The sequence below is a fragment of the Somniosus microcephalus genome, chromosome 18, assembly GCF_052327205.1.
Source record: "Somniosus microcephalus isolate GS21.2 chromosome 18, FLI_Smic_1.0, whole genome shotgun sequence".
In the NCBI taxonomy this organism is placed as follows: Eukaryota; Metazoa; Chordata; class Chondrichthyes; order Squaliformes; family Somniosidae; genus Somniosus; species Somniosus microcephalus.
Genome location: NC_141004.1, coordinates 13,511,015 through 13,528,064, shown reverse-complemented (window position 1 = coordinate 13,528,064; position 17,050 = coordinate 13,511,015). Strand labels below are relative to the sequence as shown.

Below are 17,050 nucleotides of genomic sequence, written 5' to 3'. Positions count from 1 at the left end.
CTAACTAAGCCAAGCTACCAACCCACGGGCCACCATTCTGTTAGGTGGTGTCTTTACCCAGTAGGCCATTGGGGGAGAATCCCTGGAATTGCCAGATGAGAAAAGATCCAGGGCCCATCCAGTTCGCCTTCTACCATCCTGGTAGTCCCATCATACAACTGTAATGAGTTGTTGATTAATCGCAGCGATCAATCTCTATCGATTAGCCTACAACAGACCCAGGCACCAGGCGAGGAAAACCCCCAGTGGTGGAGAGGTTGGAGAACCAGAGGTCCAAAGTCACCTGTGGAGAGAGAAATAGAGTCAACGTTTCAGGTTGAAACCCTTTGTCAAGACTGAAAACTCGCACATGAAGATTGGCCGCTAGGGTGAGGTGCTAGAGGACAGCCATCACCCTGTGGAACTGTACACCTGGAGAAAACTGGACGAGGGGTCTTTTTTTCCCTTTTTTGGGCCCTTCTTATCTTGTTTTTTTATTCCCAGGCCGCACGCTCATAAATTATTCTACATAACTGAGATGGTGACTGCAGAAGATTCAGAGTGTGATCCTGCCGGCACCACCTCATGGGGCCAGCCCTTCTGACCTGTTCATCTCGCCGAGTGGTGTGAAACCCAATACAAGGCTGCAGGACAAAGGGTTTCGGCCCGAAACGTTGACTCTATTTCTCTCTCCACGGATGTTGCCTGGCCTGCTGAGTTTTTCCAACATTTTCTGTTGTTATTTCGGATTTCCAGCATCCGCAGTATTTTGCTATCCAAAGTCACCTGTTCCTCCCGAGCACGCCACACGTCAGGTCTCACATTACTCACAAACTGGATCCCAAAATGGTATTTTCTGAAAGATACCTGTCTAATTTGCACCCATCGGGAGCCTGTTGCATAGGTTGACCACTCGCTCACTGAAATATTTGTTTCTGCAGCATTCACTCCCACCCCCCCCCCCCCCATTTAAACATGGCAAGGTTTCTAAAAGGTGAAAGCCACCTCTAACTATTAAATGGAACCCACTCTTAATTGTGGGAACGGTCAGACCTGAACCCGTTTACTCTGCTGCCCACCGCAAACTTTTAGCCGGAAGACCATGTTCATAGGAGGTACAGTAACGTGTTTCATTCTCTCAGCATGCGTCGGTACCTCTCGGATTTGCAAAGCTTCCGATCTGGGTCCAAGTGAGACATCCCAGCGCTTTAACTGGTCTATTTATTTTAGCGGTCGGTTTCTCTGCTGGTAGAGTCAGGGTTAAGCGCCTGTCCTCTCTCCAGTTATTTTCAGCAGTGGAGAGGAGTCTTAGCAACACCAGGTGTCATGTTGTGAGCTTCTGTAACCAGGCAACAGATTCTCCCTTTCCACCCCCGCCTTTGATATCCCGTCACTTCTCCGCTGAATAATCCGGTCGCATGTAACTCATCTGCAGCGACCTGCCCCAAGCATCGCCGAGATGGGAAAAACAAAACTGCAGAAGGTGACAGCAGCTTCTGTCTCGACTCTGCGGTGACTGATGAGCTGAATTTCTTCGGCTTGTATTCAGAGCAGCATCTAATGAAGCCTCCCTCACATAACACAGCCTTGTATTGGGTTTCACACCACTCGGCCAGATGAACAGGTCAGAAGGACTGGCCCCATGAGGAGGTGCCGGCAGGATCACACTCTGAATCTTCTGCAGTCACCATCTCAGTTATGTAGAATAATTTATGAGCGTGCGGCCTGAGAATAAAAAAACAAGATAAGAAGGGCCCAAAAAAGGGAAAAAAAGACCCCTCGTCCAGTTTTCTCCAGGTGTACAGTTCCACAGGACGATGGTTGTCCTCTAGCACCTCACCCTAGCGGCCAATCTTCATGTGCGAGTTTTCAGTCTTGGCGAAGGGTTTCGACCTGAAACGTTGACTCTATTTCTCTCTCCACGGATGCTGCCTGGCCTGCTGAGTTTTTCCAGCATTTTCTGTTGTTATTTCGGATTTCCAGCATCCGCAGTATTTTGCTATCACGTAGTGAATGTCGGGAGGCCATTTGCTGACTGTGGGAAGAGAGACATCACAAGTCGCGCCTGATCCTGCCCTCACCTGTCTCCCACACAGGCTCACTTTCCAACAGGGACAGCAACCAGGAGCAGGATGTGGCGTTAACGGGTACGATAGTGCAGTGGTTATGTTACTGGACTAATAATCCACAAAAAATGTGAGTTTAACTCCCTTCACGGCAGTCTGAGAGTTTGAGCTCATGTGTTTTTTTAAAAAAACACTCTGGCCTCAGTAAAAGTGACCGTGAAGCTTTCTGGATTGTCGTAAAAACCCAACTGGTTCACGAATGTCCTTTAGGGAAGGAAACCTGGCCCAGATGTGACTCCAGTCCCACACCAACACGGTTGACCTCTGAAGGGGCTTATATCAAACTGCCAGTGGTTCAAGAATAAGGCCCACCACCAACCTTCTCAGAGCCACTAGGGATGGGCAATAATTGCCAGCCTTGCCAGCGATGCCCACATCCTGAAAATGAATTCTAATTAAAATGTTTTCCCTCCCCAGTCTTGGTGCGTCCAGCCGACTGCCACACTGGTTGAGTTGAGCCAACTCGCAAAAGACAGGGATTTGGACTTTGAACCTTCTGGATAACCATTAGTACTCTCAGAGGCCAATTCTGATCCTGAAACTAAAGATTTAAGCACATCACAAGGATTAGCCGCTGGGCTGCTAGGTCTGCTGTGGCTCCGTGGGTCCCACTCCAGAGACTTGAGCACAAAAATCTAGGCCGACACTCCCAGTGCAGTGCTGAGGGAGCGCTGCACTGTCAGAGGTGCCGTCTTTCGGATGAGACGTTAAGCCGAGGCCCTGTCTGCTCTCTCAGTGTTGCATGTAAAAGGTATCAAAGAAGAGCAGGGGAGTTCACCCCGGTGTCCTGGCCAATGTTTCTCCCTCAATCAACATCACTAAAACAGATTATTTGGTCATTGTCACATTGCTGTTTGTGGGAGCTTGCTGTGCACAAATTGGCTGCCGCGTTTCCCGCATTACAACAGTGACTACACTTCGAAAAGTACTTCATTGGCTGTAAAGCGCTTTGAGATGTCCTGATTTCATGAAAGACACTATAGAAATGCAAGTCTTTTTTTTCTATCTACAGGCACACGCCTTAGCTATCCAGCCCAATTGGAGGAGGACTTTAAGTGCCAAGTGCCCAGGTTCCTTATTTGATGGTTTGCCCAGTTTAAGTTCTGTGGGTCTGGAGGTTTGGAAAAGGCTGTTCTCAGCACCGTCGCCTCCTCAATCCTAAATCAGAACACCGAGATCAGCCCGCAGCAGCAACTCGCGGGCAATACAAGTTAATGGGGAGATGGGTTTAAACTTTATCTATGGCCAGTGAAGCTCCACGATATGCAACTTTCAGCCCAAGGATGCTGGTGGGACTCAGGTCCTCGCCTGGTTCTATTTCCAGAGATTGGACACCCTGCCCTATGGTACATTAATGAAGAAAGACTTGCATTTCTATAGCACCTTGAACGACCTCAGGATGTCCCAAAGCGCTTTACAGCCAATGATGTACTTTTTGAAGAGCAGTCACTGTTGTAATGTAGGGAAACGCGTCCATCAATTTGTACACAGCAAGCTCCCGCAAACAGCAATGTGATTACGACCAGATCATCTGTTTTTTTTAAGGGATAAAAATTGGCCAGGACACCAGAGTGACCTCCACTGCTCTTCTTTGAATAGTGCCATGGGAGAGGGCAGGCCCAGCCACAGTTTCACATCTCATTCGACAAGTCCTCAAGGTTTATCATCTCACCCGAAAGACAGGCAGCTCCGACACTGCGGTACTCCCTGAAGTGTCAGCCTAGATTATGAGCACAAGCCCTGGAGTGAGGCATGAACCAACAACCTTCTAGCTCAGGGGCAAGAGTGTTACCAGCTGCACCAAGCTGGCACCTCTGACTGATTGCCTGTGTGGCAATCACTGGCATTCATGTTTGCAGGCATGCCATTGGCTGGACGTCATGGCCCCCAGTGTGCTAAACCCACAAGGACAGTGATATCCTCCAGGATAGATGCAGCCCGATTTCCAGGATTATGCATCGAATTGACATGATCTCAAAATTTCAAGGAGCGGATTTTAACTACATTAATGCAAAATCTCAAATGCTGGTGTAGGTCACTTGTTCTCCTGTACACGTTCCTCTAACAGGCTGTCATGGTTATAATTACCTGATAAAATCTGACCTATTCCATCGGAGATGCTTTTGTTAGAAGCTCAGTGACTGTGAAGCTTGTTAAATCCAATAGGGAAAAAACCTCAATCATTTTTCTGCCGGTTACAGCTGGCGAGAAATTACATCAAGAATCATGCACGGCGCAGCAACAGTTCAAACCACATAGAATAAATTAAACCTTCAGGCTAAATTTTCTCTTCACGGTTTAAGATTAACTTAGTCAGCTTCCGCGCTGGCTCAGTGAGTTTATCTGTTGAGTAACTGAGCCGTGAAGCCCAGGAGGTCCCAGGCTTAATCAACTCTGTGCTGAGTTAGCCGAAATCAGTGAGTGTTTTTGCCACAACTGACCACAGTGCCCCCTGGGCTGGGTTGGTGGAGTCATAGCTGTGGCTCAGTTGGTAGCAGTCTCGACTCGGAGTTAGAAGGTTGTGGGTTCAAGTCCCACTCCAGAGGCATGAGTACAAAATCAAGACTGACACTCCCAGTGCAGTGCTGAGGGAGTGCTGCACTGTCGGAGGTGCCGTCTTTTGGATGTGACGTTAAACCGAGGCCACGTCTGCTCTCTCCTGGGCCAATATTTATCCCTCAACCAACATCACTAAAACAGAGGAACTGGTCATTATCACATTGCTGTTTGTGGGAGCTTGCTGTGCACAAATTGGCTGTCGCATTTCCTACATTACAACAGTGACTGCCCTTCAAAAGTACTTCATTGGCTGTAAATCGCTTTGGGACGTCCTGAGGTCATGATAGGCGCTACAGAAATGGAAATTCTTTTGTTCTATTGTTCCTGCTCTTGATCCCTGTCCAGTGACTCCTTATGGAATGTATGTATGGATGGATGGGTATCAGATCAGGGTTGACTGTGATCCCCTCCATGGTGGACGAGCTCATCCATGAAGAATGGCTTCTCCGGCATGGTGCAGTTGGCACCTCGCACTTTCCAGCAGGGGGCGCCACTGCGAGGCGCTTCGGAAGGGGAGCCCTGGCTGAGGGGGTACTGAGTCCCAATGTAGCGCTTGTACTGCCACCCTGACTATCTCAGCACAGACTGGGGATTGACCTTAGGGCCTTCCGCTTTGAATCACTCAGCTCCACATTGGTGGGGGGAACACTTAGCTACTGACTCACGGGAGAACTGAACCAAAAGTCCAATGGTACAGATACCAGGAATATCAGGAAAGGATGAACAGGCTGGGTCTCTTTTCTCTTGACCTAAGAGGGGTGACTTAAGAGAGGTCTATAAAATTATGAAAGGTTTTGATAGAGTAGATACAGAGAGAATGTTTCCACTTGTGGGGTAGAGCAAAACTAGAGGCCATCAATATAAGATAGTCACCAAGAAATCCAATAGGGAATTCAGAAGAAACGTCTTTACCCAGAGAGTGGTGAGAATGTGGAACTCGCTACCACAGGGAGTGGTTGAGGCGAATAGTATAGATGCATTTAAGGGGAGGCTGGACAAACATATGAGGGAGAAGGGAATAGAGGGTTGATGCACTATCAACAACACCAAAGACTACAAGTTGAACTTATACGAAGTAGGCTTTTATTGACTAAGAACTGGAGCATGCCTCTGCTAGTGGATCCACCCTAAGAGCTCCCGGGGGAAGGGTGGTGAGTCACCTTTATACCCGGGCTTAGGGGTGGAGCCAGGGGCGGAGACATGCCCGGACCTGTACAGAGTTAACAGTGGTTTACCACACAGACGTACAGAGTTAGCAGTGGTTTACCACAAGGGTTACGCTGATAGAGTTAGATGAGGAAAGACGGGAGGAGGCTCGAGTGGAGCATAAACGCCGGCATGGACTGGTTGGGCCGAATGGCCTGTTTCTGTGCCGTATATCCGGTGTAATCCTGTGTAAACAAACAGCTTGGCTAATAATACCGGGTCATTTAAAGAAGTGCAGTGGCAGCTGGTGTTCAGGGAGAGGCACAGCTCCAGAAACTGTGATGAAAGGACACCTTGTAAGATAATTTAAACAAATTCACTGGTGTGAATCATTGCAGATTAATGCGGCTTAAGGAGCAGTTTGTTCTCTACCCTCCTGGCGCCAACTGCTCATGCAATATAAAAGCTGTCTTAAAATGCTCCGTCGGCCCCACTACTGGTTCCCTTTGCAAGGTGTCGATGGGGTTTTCCTTCAAGATGGGAAACCTTATTCATCAATAACTCAAGTTCAAACTGGATCTCGGAGCTGTGATAGACGGAGATTTACTTCTGCAGGGCAACAATAAAATCACAAAAGGAATTTTAAAATAGCTTTTGTACAATCTAAGTGTTGCTGTTTTTTGGCAAATCGCCTATAATTAAACACAAATTGGCAATCTCACCTAACGGGCAACAGTGACGTCAATAAGCTCTGGAATTCCCTCGCTAAACCTCTCCACCTCTCCCTCCTCCTTTAAAACGCTCCTTAAAACCTACCTCTTTGACCAAGCGACAGTTCTAATGTCTCCTTATGTGGCTCGGTGTCTGACTTTGGTTGGTAATGCCCTGTGAAGCACCTTGGACGGTTGTACTATATAAATACAAGCGTTTGTTGATGTTGGCACAGAATGGGAAGCTCTTCTAAGGAAGGCACGAAGGGTCACATTTCAGTGATATTGTTAGGGGACCTTGACCCTGAATCCTAGTTAAACTCAGAATGTTTGATCGGTGATCGTGGATGGAACCCTTGTAACCTAAACTGACACTCCAGTGCAGTGCTGAGGGAATGCTGCACTGTCGGAGGAGCCGTCTCTCAAATGAGACGTTAAACCGAGGCCCCGTCTGCTCTCTCTCAGGTGGATGTAAAAGATCTCATGGCACTATTTCGAAGAAGAGCAGGGGGAGTTAGTCCCCAGTGTCCTGGGGCCAATATTTATCCCTCAATCAACGTAACAAAAACAGATTATCTGGTCATTATCACACTGGTGTTCATGGGAGCTTGCTGTGCGCAAATTGGCTGCCACGTTTCCTACATTACAACAGTGACTGCACTTCAAAAGATAATAATTGGATGTAAAGCGCTTTGGGATGATCTGAGGTTGTGAAAGGCGCTATATAAATGCAAATTCTTTTTGTTCACTCTAAAAACCAACCAGCACAATTAAATTAAACATCCTGGGTGGTCATTATGTAAAAATATTAGGAAGAGATTAAATCTCCCTCTAAGTTTTCTACTAACATTGCAACAACAAGATGAATATATGTGTGCCATCTTTCAGATTGGAATACTGGAACTCTGCATAATTCTGGTTCCATCCTATGGCCCCTACTGAGGGAGAAGCGAGTTGAACAAAACGCATCAGGCCTCCTAACAAAGGAATAAATATCAAGTCTCAAGGACCCCGTTCCACTTACAGAAGGCAGGCAATGAGGCAGCTTCCTACCCCCGACTGAAACCAGTGTAATAAGTTCCAATGGGACGACAGATACAGGACGCACTTTGCAAAAAGATGATTACTTGCCCAGTCCCGCTACTGCATGACTTGTGATATGCCCTATAAAAGTTCTGGCATGCAGTTTTGCTTGCACACACACTCTCTGCGTTTACGACATACAATCAACATCACTAAAGAAACAGATTATCTGGTCATTATCACATTTGTGGGAGCTTGCTGTGTGCAGATTAGCTGCCGTGTTTCCTACATTCTTCTTCTTCTTAGGCAGTCCCTCGGAACCGAGGATGACTTGCTTCCACATTAAAAATGAGTTTGCAGGTGACTGATGAGTCCAATGCGGGACCTACAGTCTCTGTCACAGGTGGGGCAGATGGTGGTTGAAGGGGCGGGTGGGTGGGGTGCTTGGGTTGACGTGCGCTCCTTCCGCTGTTTGCGCTTGGCTTCCGCTTGCTCCCGGCGAAGAGACTCTAGGTGTTCGGCGCCTTCCCGGATGCTTCTCCTCCACTTTGTGCGGTCTTGGGCCAGGGATTCCCAGGTGTCGGTGGGGATGCTGCACTTTTTCAAGGAGGCTTTGAGGGTGTCCTTGAAGCGTTGCCTCTGCCCACCTGGGGCTCTCTTGCTGTGCTGGAGCTCCGAGTAGAGCGCTTGTTTTGGGCATGCGGAAAATGTGACCCGTCCATCGGAGCTGATTGAGCGTGGTCAAAGCTTCAATCCTACATAACAACAGTGACTACACTTCAAAAAGTACTTCATTGACTGTAAAGCGCCTTGGGACGTCCGGTGGTCATGAAAGGCGCTATAGAAATGCAAGTCTTTCTTTTTTCTTTCTTTCTGTCGTGGCAGAAGGTCAATGTCTGAGGTCAGGACAGATCAGTGTTAACAATGGAGGAATCCACCTTGGAGTTTTATGATTAGTGTACAGTTGCCCAATGATCAGGGGGATAAGAAGCCATTGCTTGGTGTGGCACTATAAAAACAACATCAGTATCCAATCTGTGCCCAGCTAGCTGGGGACACAATTCTGGCATAATTAGCCTTGGCACCTGCTGGGCTGAGCGGGTGAGGGGGGGAATCAACCAGGGCTGATAATTACACCTGATAATTATCCAATGCCCCCTGCCGGATGATACATGTGTTTGGAGATCACGTGAGGGCCGGATTTGGCTCTAGTGTGATGCCTTATGACGTAAGAAAACTAGTAGGCACTCGGTCTAAGCGTTAAACAAAGCTTTAATCAACTGTTTTACAACATGGAGGTCTAGTTGTGTCCTTCACTAGTTCCTGTTAAGAATGTCCTGCGCAAGCTGGGCCCGTGCCCGAGTATTTATACCCTCCCTGGACAGCGCCACCCGCAGGCCACTCAGTTGATTCATGTCACCTTACATGGTCAAAGAGCCTGCTGACAGTCATTGTCTAGGCTCATAGGGCACTTGAGTGGAGAGTGACCAGCGCCCATAAGCCGGGCCTGCAGCCAAGGTTTGGCACCTTCGCCAATGGAAGGGAGAATATTGACAAATAAGTCGTTGGCATACATCTCTGTACAAACCAAGTTTGTTTCCTGAACAGATTATTTACTGTTCTCACAATATATCAAGCAATGGTGAGTTTTAATACAGTGAACTGGATCTTAATATGGAGTGTAAACATGAAAGTAAGACTTGCATTTCTATCGCACCTTTCACGACCACTGAATGTCCCAAAGCGCTTTACAGCCAATGAAGTACTTTTTGAAGTGTGGTCACTGTTGTAATGTAGGAAACGCAGCAGCTAATTTGTGCACAGCAAGCTCCCACCAACAGCAATGTGATAATGACCAGATAATCTGTTTTAGTGATGTTGATTGAGAGATAAATATTGGCCCCAGGATGAACTCCCCTGCTCTTCATGTCATCGTTAACGTCTCATCCAAAAGACGGCACCTCCGACAGTGTAGCACTCCCTCAGCACTGCACTGGAGTATCAACCTAGATTTTTTCTGCTCAAGTCTCTGGAGTGGGATTTGAACCCACAGCCTTCTGACACAGAAATGAGTGTTCTAGTAACTGACCCACAGCTGACATGATATGGATGCCCATGGGCTGTAGTATTTTATATAAAAAGCCCTCGGTTCTCTAAAGCTCTTCCTTCCTTATTTAGGCTTGTCCTACCCAACACATCATTTCTAAGTGAAGATGCCACAAAATTGACTTGCACCCAGGACTGGCCGTACAGGTGTGCAAGGCCAACCCAGGTTATTAACTCATTCCTGCCTGCCTTCTGCTTCAGACCTCTCCTCACTCCCAACATGGCCCAGGAGAGATGAGGAACGTGCAGTACAGGGAGAGAGAGAGAGGGACAGAGAGAAGAAAAATGACTATTAATGAACTCAGTTGTTATTGGTCCATGAAGGCAAGTGCTCACAATCGAGGCCAAATTGATCACCAATCTCCTCTTTCCTAAGGATTCATACAGTGAAGTGACAAAATTGGCAGCAAACTGTTAGAAAAGGTCCCAGATCTGGGTAGAGGGGAGACACTGAGGTAGCAAATAATCCATTGCATACACAGCAAAAATAAGTGATAGGTGGGACCATAGTACCATAGATCAATACATCATATCCTTACTTTTATTTTTCAAAACATATTCTTCTTAACTACCTGTGATAGTGAGGACTGTCTGATAGACTGTAGTCATGAAGGGCAGCCAGACTGTCAGATAGACTGTAGTCAGAGTGAAGGACAGTCAGACTGTCTGATAGGCCTCAGAAGCAGATGGAATCCCCGCCGAGGCACTAAAACATGGCAGAGAAGCACTATTGGTGTGAATACATGCCAGGAGATCTCAGAGACGCCATAATCGTGATCATCTTCAAGAAAGGTGACAAGTCCGATTGCAGTAATTACAGAGGAGTCTCCCTGCTGTCTGCCACCGGGAAAGTCATTGCAAGAATCCTCCTCAATCGTCTTCTCCCAGTGGCTGAAGAGCTCCACCCAGAGTCGCAATGTGGATACCGCCCACTAAGGGGCACAATGGACATGATCTTCACCGCGCGTCAACTACAAGAGAAATGCAGGAAACAGCACCAACCACTGTACATAGCCTTCTTTGACCTCACAAAGGCCTTCGACACCGTCAACCATGAGGGATTATGGAGTGTCCTCCTCAAATTCGGCTGTCCTCCAAAGTTTGCCACCATCCTCCGCCTGCTTCATGACGACATGCAAGCTGTGATCCTGACCAACGGATCACCACAGACCCAATTCACTTATGGACCAGGGTCAAGCAAGGCTGTGTCATCCCACCAACGCTCTTCTCGATCTTCCTGGCTGCAATGCTCCATCTCACCCTCAGTAAGCTCCCCGCTGGAGTGGAGCTAATCTACAGAACAAACGGGAAACTGTTCAACCTCCGTTGCCTCCAGTCCAGATCCAAGGTCGTCCCATCCTCTGTCATCGAATTACAGTATGTGGACGACGCTTGCATCTGCGCTCACTTGGAGGTCGAACTCCAAACCATCGTCAACACCTTCATTGAAGCGTACGAGAACATAGGCCTTAGACTAAACATCCGCAAGACAAAGGTCCTCTACCAACCTGCCCCCGCCACACAGTACTGCCCCCCAATCCCCGATTATCAAAATCCATGACAAGGTCTTGGACAAGGTGGACCACTTTCCATAACTCGGGAACCTACTGTCAACAAGGGCAAACGTCGATGACGAAGTCCAACACCGCCTTCAGTGTGCCAGTGCAGCCTTCGGTCACCTGAGGAAGAGAGTGCTTGAAGACCAGGACCTCAAACCCAGCGTCAAGCTCATGGTCTACAGAGCAGCAGTGATACCCGCCCTGCTGTATGCCTCAAGAGACATGGACCATGTATAGCAGGCACCTCAAAGCACTGGAGAGGTACCATCAATGCTGCCTCTGCAAGATCCTGTAAATTCATTGGCAGGATAGGCACACCAACGTTAGTGTTCTCGCTCAGGCCAACATCCCCAGCATCGAAGCTTTGACCACATTCGATCAGCTCCGATGGACGGGCCACATCGTCCACATGCCCGATACAAGACTCGCAAAACAAGCGCTCTATTTGGAGCTCCGACATGGCAAGAGAGCCCCAGGTGGGCAGCGGAAACGCTTCAAGGACATCCTCAAAGCCTCCTTGAAAAAATGCAACATCCCCACCGACACCTGGGAATCCCTGGCCCAAGACCGCACAAAGTGGAGGAGAAGCATCCGGGAAGGCGCCGAACACCTCGAGCCTCTTCGCCAGGAGCAAGCGGAAGCCAAGCGCAAGGAGTGCACATCAAGCCAAGCACCCCACCCACCCGCCCCTTCAACCACCATCTGCCCCACCTGTGACAGAGACTGTAGGTCCCGCATTGGACTCATCAGTCAACTGAGAACTCATTTTTAGTGTAGAAGCAAGTCATCCTCGGTTCCGAGGGACTGCCTAAGAAAAAAAGACTCACAGTGAAGGACAGTCAGACTGTCAGATAGACTGTAACCAGAGTGAAGGACAGTCAGACTGTCAGATAGACTGTAACCAGAGTGAAGGGCAGTCAGACTGTCGGATAGACTGTAACCAGAGTGAAGGGCAGTCAGACTGTCAGATAGATTATAGTCAGAGTGAAGGACAGTCAGACTGTCGGATGGACTGTAGTCAGAGTGAAGGACAGTCAGACTGTCGGATAGACTGTAGTCAGAGTGAAGGACAGTCAGACTGTCGGATAGACTGTAGTCAGAGTGAAGGACAGTCAGACTGTCGGATAGACTGTAGTCAGAGTGAAGGACAGTCAGACTGTCGGGTAGACTGCAGTCAGAGTGAAGGACAGTCCGACTGTCGGGTAGACTGCAGTCAGAGTGAAGGACAGTCAGACTGTCGGGTAGACTGCAGTCAGAGTGAAGGACAGTCAGACTGTCGGGTAGACTGCAGTCAGAGTGGAGGGCAGTCAGAGTGAAGGACAATCAGACTGTCGGATAGATTGTAGTCAGAGTGAAGGACAGTCAGACTGTCGGATAGACTGTAGTCAGAGTGAAGGACAGTCAGACTGTCGGGTAGACTGCAGTCAGAGTGAAGGACAGTCCGACTGTCGGGTAGACTGCAGTCAGAGTGAAGGACAGTCAGGCTGTCGGGTAGACTGCAGTCAGAGTGAAGGACAGTCAGACTGTCGGGTAGACTGCAGTCAGAGTGGAGGGCAGTCAGAGTGAAGGACAATCAGACTGTTGGATAGATTGTAGTCAGAGTGAAGGACAGTCAGACTGTCGGATAGACTGTAGTCAGAGTGAAGGACAGTCAGACTGTCGGGTAGACTGCAGTCAGAGTAGAGGACAGTCAGACTGTCGGATAGACTGCAGTCAGAGTGAAGGACAGTCAGACTGTTGGATAGACTGCAGTCAGAGTGAAGGACAGTCAGACTGTCGGATAGACTGTAGTCAGAGTGAAGGACAGTCAGACTGTCGGATAGACTGCAGTCAGAGTGAAGGACAGTCAGACTGTCGGATAGACTGCAGTCAGAGTGAAGGACAGTCAAGACTGTCGGCTAGACTGCAGTCAGAGTGAAGGACAGTCAGACTGTCGGATAGACTGTAGTCAGAGTGAAGGACAGTCAGACTGTCGGGTAGACTGCAGTCAGAGTGAAGGACAGTCAGACTGTCGGATAGACTGCAGTCAGAGTGAAGGACAGTCAGACTGTCAGATAGACTGCAGTCAGAGTGGAGGACAGTCAGACTGTCGGATAGACTGCAGTCAGAGTGAAGGACAGTCAGACTGTCGGCTAGACTGCAGTCAGAGTGAAGGACAGTCAGACTGTCGGATAGACTGTAGTCAGAGTGAAGGACAGTCAGACTGTCGGGTAGACTGCAGTCAGAGTGAAGGACAGTCAGACTGTCGGATAGACTGCAGTCAGAGTGAAGGACAGTCAGACTGTCGGATAGACTGTAGTCAGAGTGAAGGACAGTCAGACTGTCGGGTAGACTGCAGTCAGAGTGGAGGACAGTCAGACTGTCGGGTAGACTGCAGTCAGAGTGGAGGACAGTCAGACTGTCGGATAGACTGTAGTCAGAGTGAAGGACAGTCAGACTGTCGGATAGACTGCAGTCAGAGTGGAGGACAGTCAGACTATCGGATAGACTGCAGTCAGAGTGAAGGACAGTCAGACTGTCGGATAGACTGTAGTCAGAGTGAAGGACAGTCAGACTGTCGGATAGACTGCAGTCAGAGTGGAGGAAAATTGGAAAACTTGCATGCACTGCTTGCCCTCTCGATTCTCTTTGAATCCAATTCGGAGATCAGGCAGGGAGATTCCTTGCTCTCTCACTCTCTCTCTCCCCGGTTGTGAGTGTTGCCAATAAACAGCCAGTGACAAACAGAACTGAGCAAACAGACTCGCGGATTAAACAATCGGCGGCTGCTCCCCTCAGGGATCGTTCCATTGCGAGATTCTCCCTCTTACCGTGTTAAAGCGGCGGCGATTCCCGGGCAATCCAGCGAGCGGGCATCTTTCAGGAACTTTGCACAGAGTGAGATTTCTCTGTCCCCTAGAGCTCGGTGCGGGTGGGCTGGCATCTACATTGTTTGGAGGGATCGAGGCACGTCCCCCTCACACCCACTCTCCTCCCCCATTCCCAGGGAACCTCCCCAAATATTCCAACCCTCCAGGAGAGAGAATAGTCCGCTGCTTCTGTCAGAACCTCCCACACTGGGACTGGCCAGTGATGGAAGCGACAGAAATCACCTTAAAACCACTCCATGGGAGTGCATCAACTTCAAACCCCTCTCAGAAAGAGGAGGAGGAGGAAGCTCTCTCCAAGAATTACATTTTTTCTTATTCTCCTTCTCAAATGAAGCAGTTTCGTTTGAAATTAATATTCGAAGTATCTGTCTACCTGAAAGGTCGCTGGTCGCACTGCCCGGTGAGTACATCAGTGTGGGTGGTCCATCAAACCTGAGGCTGCTCCTTGTCGAACCCACCTCATTCAGCTGGAGTTGCAAAATCTGTTGAATCAGATTCGCGACCGAGGGGAGGGCGGGCTTACTCCTGCCCATCATTCGGAGCCAACCCTCGACACACATTTGAGATACGGGTGTGGATTCAGATCCAGAATTCTGCATTCCTTATTCAAGCAACAACAAATAATCCCTACGATAGGGCGAATCGTTTGCCATTCATCTTCTTGGTATCAAATGGCAATAGAAGGGACGCCCCCTCCGGAGCTGGGGCTGAGAGGGAGACTTTTGGGTCTGGGCATGGAGGAGCACAACTCTCACCTCGCTTCCGACTGCTTCATTTGTTTGAAATCAGAAGAAGGGAAGACAGGAGGAAGGGAAGGAGGAAAGAGAGAAAGAAAGAAAGACTTGCATTAATATAGCACTTATCACAATCTCAGGACGTCCCAAAGCGCTTTACAGACAATGAAGTACTTTTTGAAGTGTAGTCACTGTTGAAACACAGCAGCCAATTATGCACAGCAAGCTCCCACAAACAGCAATGTGATCAGGACCAGATAATCTGTTTGAGTGATGTTGATTGAGGGATAAATATTGGCCCCAGGACACTGGGGAGAGCTCCCCTGCTCTTCTTCGAAATAGTGCCGAGGGATCTTTTACGTCCACCTGAGAGAGCAGACGGGGTTCGGTTTAATGTCTCATCCAAAAGACGGCACCTCCGACAGTGCAGCACTCCCTCAGCACCGCACTGGGAGTGTCAGCCGAGCTTTATGTGCTCAGGTCTCTGGAGTGGAAATAAATCAATGTACTAGAAATGTTTACTATTGTTCATTAAATGTGTAAGCTATGTGTATAATAGGCAGACTAGTTGAAAATATACTGCTTTTTTAAGAAAATCTTTGTGTTGAATTTTCTGCTCAATGTAAGAGATTTCCTTTTGGGAGCTGAACCTTTTTTGCAACCAGAGCATCAAGTGTTCTCAGGTGAGCTATAGGTCTGTAATCTTTATTACATGACATTGCTAATAAATGTTGATGTAAGAAAACTACTAGACACTTGGTCTAAGCGTTAAACAAAGCTTTAATCAACTGTTTTACAACACGGAGGTCTAGTTGTGCCCTTCACTAGTTCCTGTTAAGAATGTCCTGCGCAAGCTGGGCCCGTGCCCGAGTATTTATACTCTCCCTGGACAGCGCCACCCGCAGGCCGCTCAGTATTATTTCATAAGTCTTTCTTTCATGAATGACTGATTCATGTCAAATGTTTTCCTTTTAAACAATTTTCTTAAAGCAATATTTAGATTCTAGTTATAGGAATATAAAAGAAAGATTTGCATTTCTATAGCACCTTTCACAACCTCAGGACGTCCCAAAGCATGTTACAGCCAAAGAAGAACTTTTGATATGTGGTCATCCACTGGATCAACGCATCCACGCACTCCTGGCTGGCTTCCCACATTCCACCCTACGTAAACTTGAGGTGATCCAAGTTCACCCATCACCCCCGTGCTCGCTGACCTACATTGGCTCCCGGTTAAGCAGCGCCTCAATCTCAAAATTCGCATCCTTGTTTTCAAATCCCTCCATGGCCTCGCCCCTCCCTATCTCTGTAACCTCCTTCAGCCCCACAACCCCGCCCCCCCCCCCCGAAATATCTGCGCTCCTCTAATTCTGGCCTCTTGAGCATACTTGATTATAATCGCTCAACCATTGGTGGCCGTGCCTTCAGCTGCCAGGGCCCTAAGCTCTGGAATTCCCTCCCTAAACCTCTCCGCCTCTCAACCTTTCTTTCCTCCTTTAATACGCTCCTTAAAACCTACCTCTTTGACCAAGCTTTTGGACACCTACCCTAATTCATCCTTATGTGGATTGGTGTCAAATTCTTTGTCTTAAAATACTCCCGTGCAGCGTCTTGGGACGTTTTACTATGTTAAAGGCGTTATATAAATACAAGTTGTTGTTGTTAGATCACGCCTGTTAGTTTATCACACACCGAGTGTTGGAATCTCTTAATTATATGTTTAATTTTCTTTTTGCAATCCTACAGCATCGGGTATGGAGTGATCAGCACCATTCACTTTCCAGTAGGAATCACTAGTTTTACATTACATAGGATATACGGCACAGAAACAGGCCATTCGGCCCAACCAGTCCATGCTAGCGTTTATACTCCACTCGAGCCTCCTCCCGTCTTTCCTCATTTAAATCTATCAGCATAACCCTCTATTCCCTTCTCCCTCATATGCTTGTCCAGCCTCCCCTTAAATACATCTATACTATTCACTTCAACTACTCCCTGTGGTAGTGAGTTCCACATTCTCACCACTCTCTGGGTAAAGAAGTTTCTTCTGAATTCCCTATTGGATTTCTTGGTGACTATCTTATATTGATGGCCTCTAGTTATGCTCTTCCCCACAAGTGGACACTTTCTCTCTGTATCCACTCTATCAAAATTTTTCATAATTTTAAAGGCCTCTATTAGGTCACCCCTCAGCCTTTTTCCAAGAGAAAAGAGACCCAGCCTGTTCATCCTTTCCTG

At 48.1% G+C, this 17,050-nt stretch overlaps 1 protein-coding gene across 6 annotated transcripts in view; it reads right to left on the bottom strand.

The window, feature by feature from the left end:
- klhdc8a (kelch domain containing 8A) overlaps positions 1-14,562 on the bottom strand; it is a 60,442-nt gene extending 45,880 nt beyond the window's left edge. For 3 of the 6 annotated variants that reach the window (XM_086011063.1, XM_086011064.1, XM_086011067.1), the window contains exon 1: positions 14,019-14,181. The gene's annotated coding sequence lies outside the window, so the exon portion shown is untranslated. Of the gene's footprint in view, positions 1-1,134; positions 1,320-14,018; positions 14,182-14,451 lie in introns of those variants that run through there. The other 3 variants (XM_086011066.1, XM_086011068.1, XM_086011065.1) reach the window with 3 other exon arrangements.
- Positions 14,563-17,050: the final 2,488 nt, after the last annotated feature.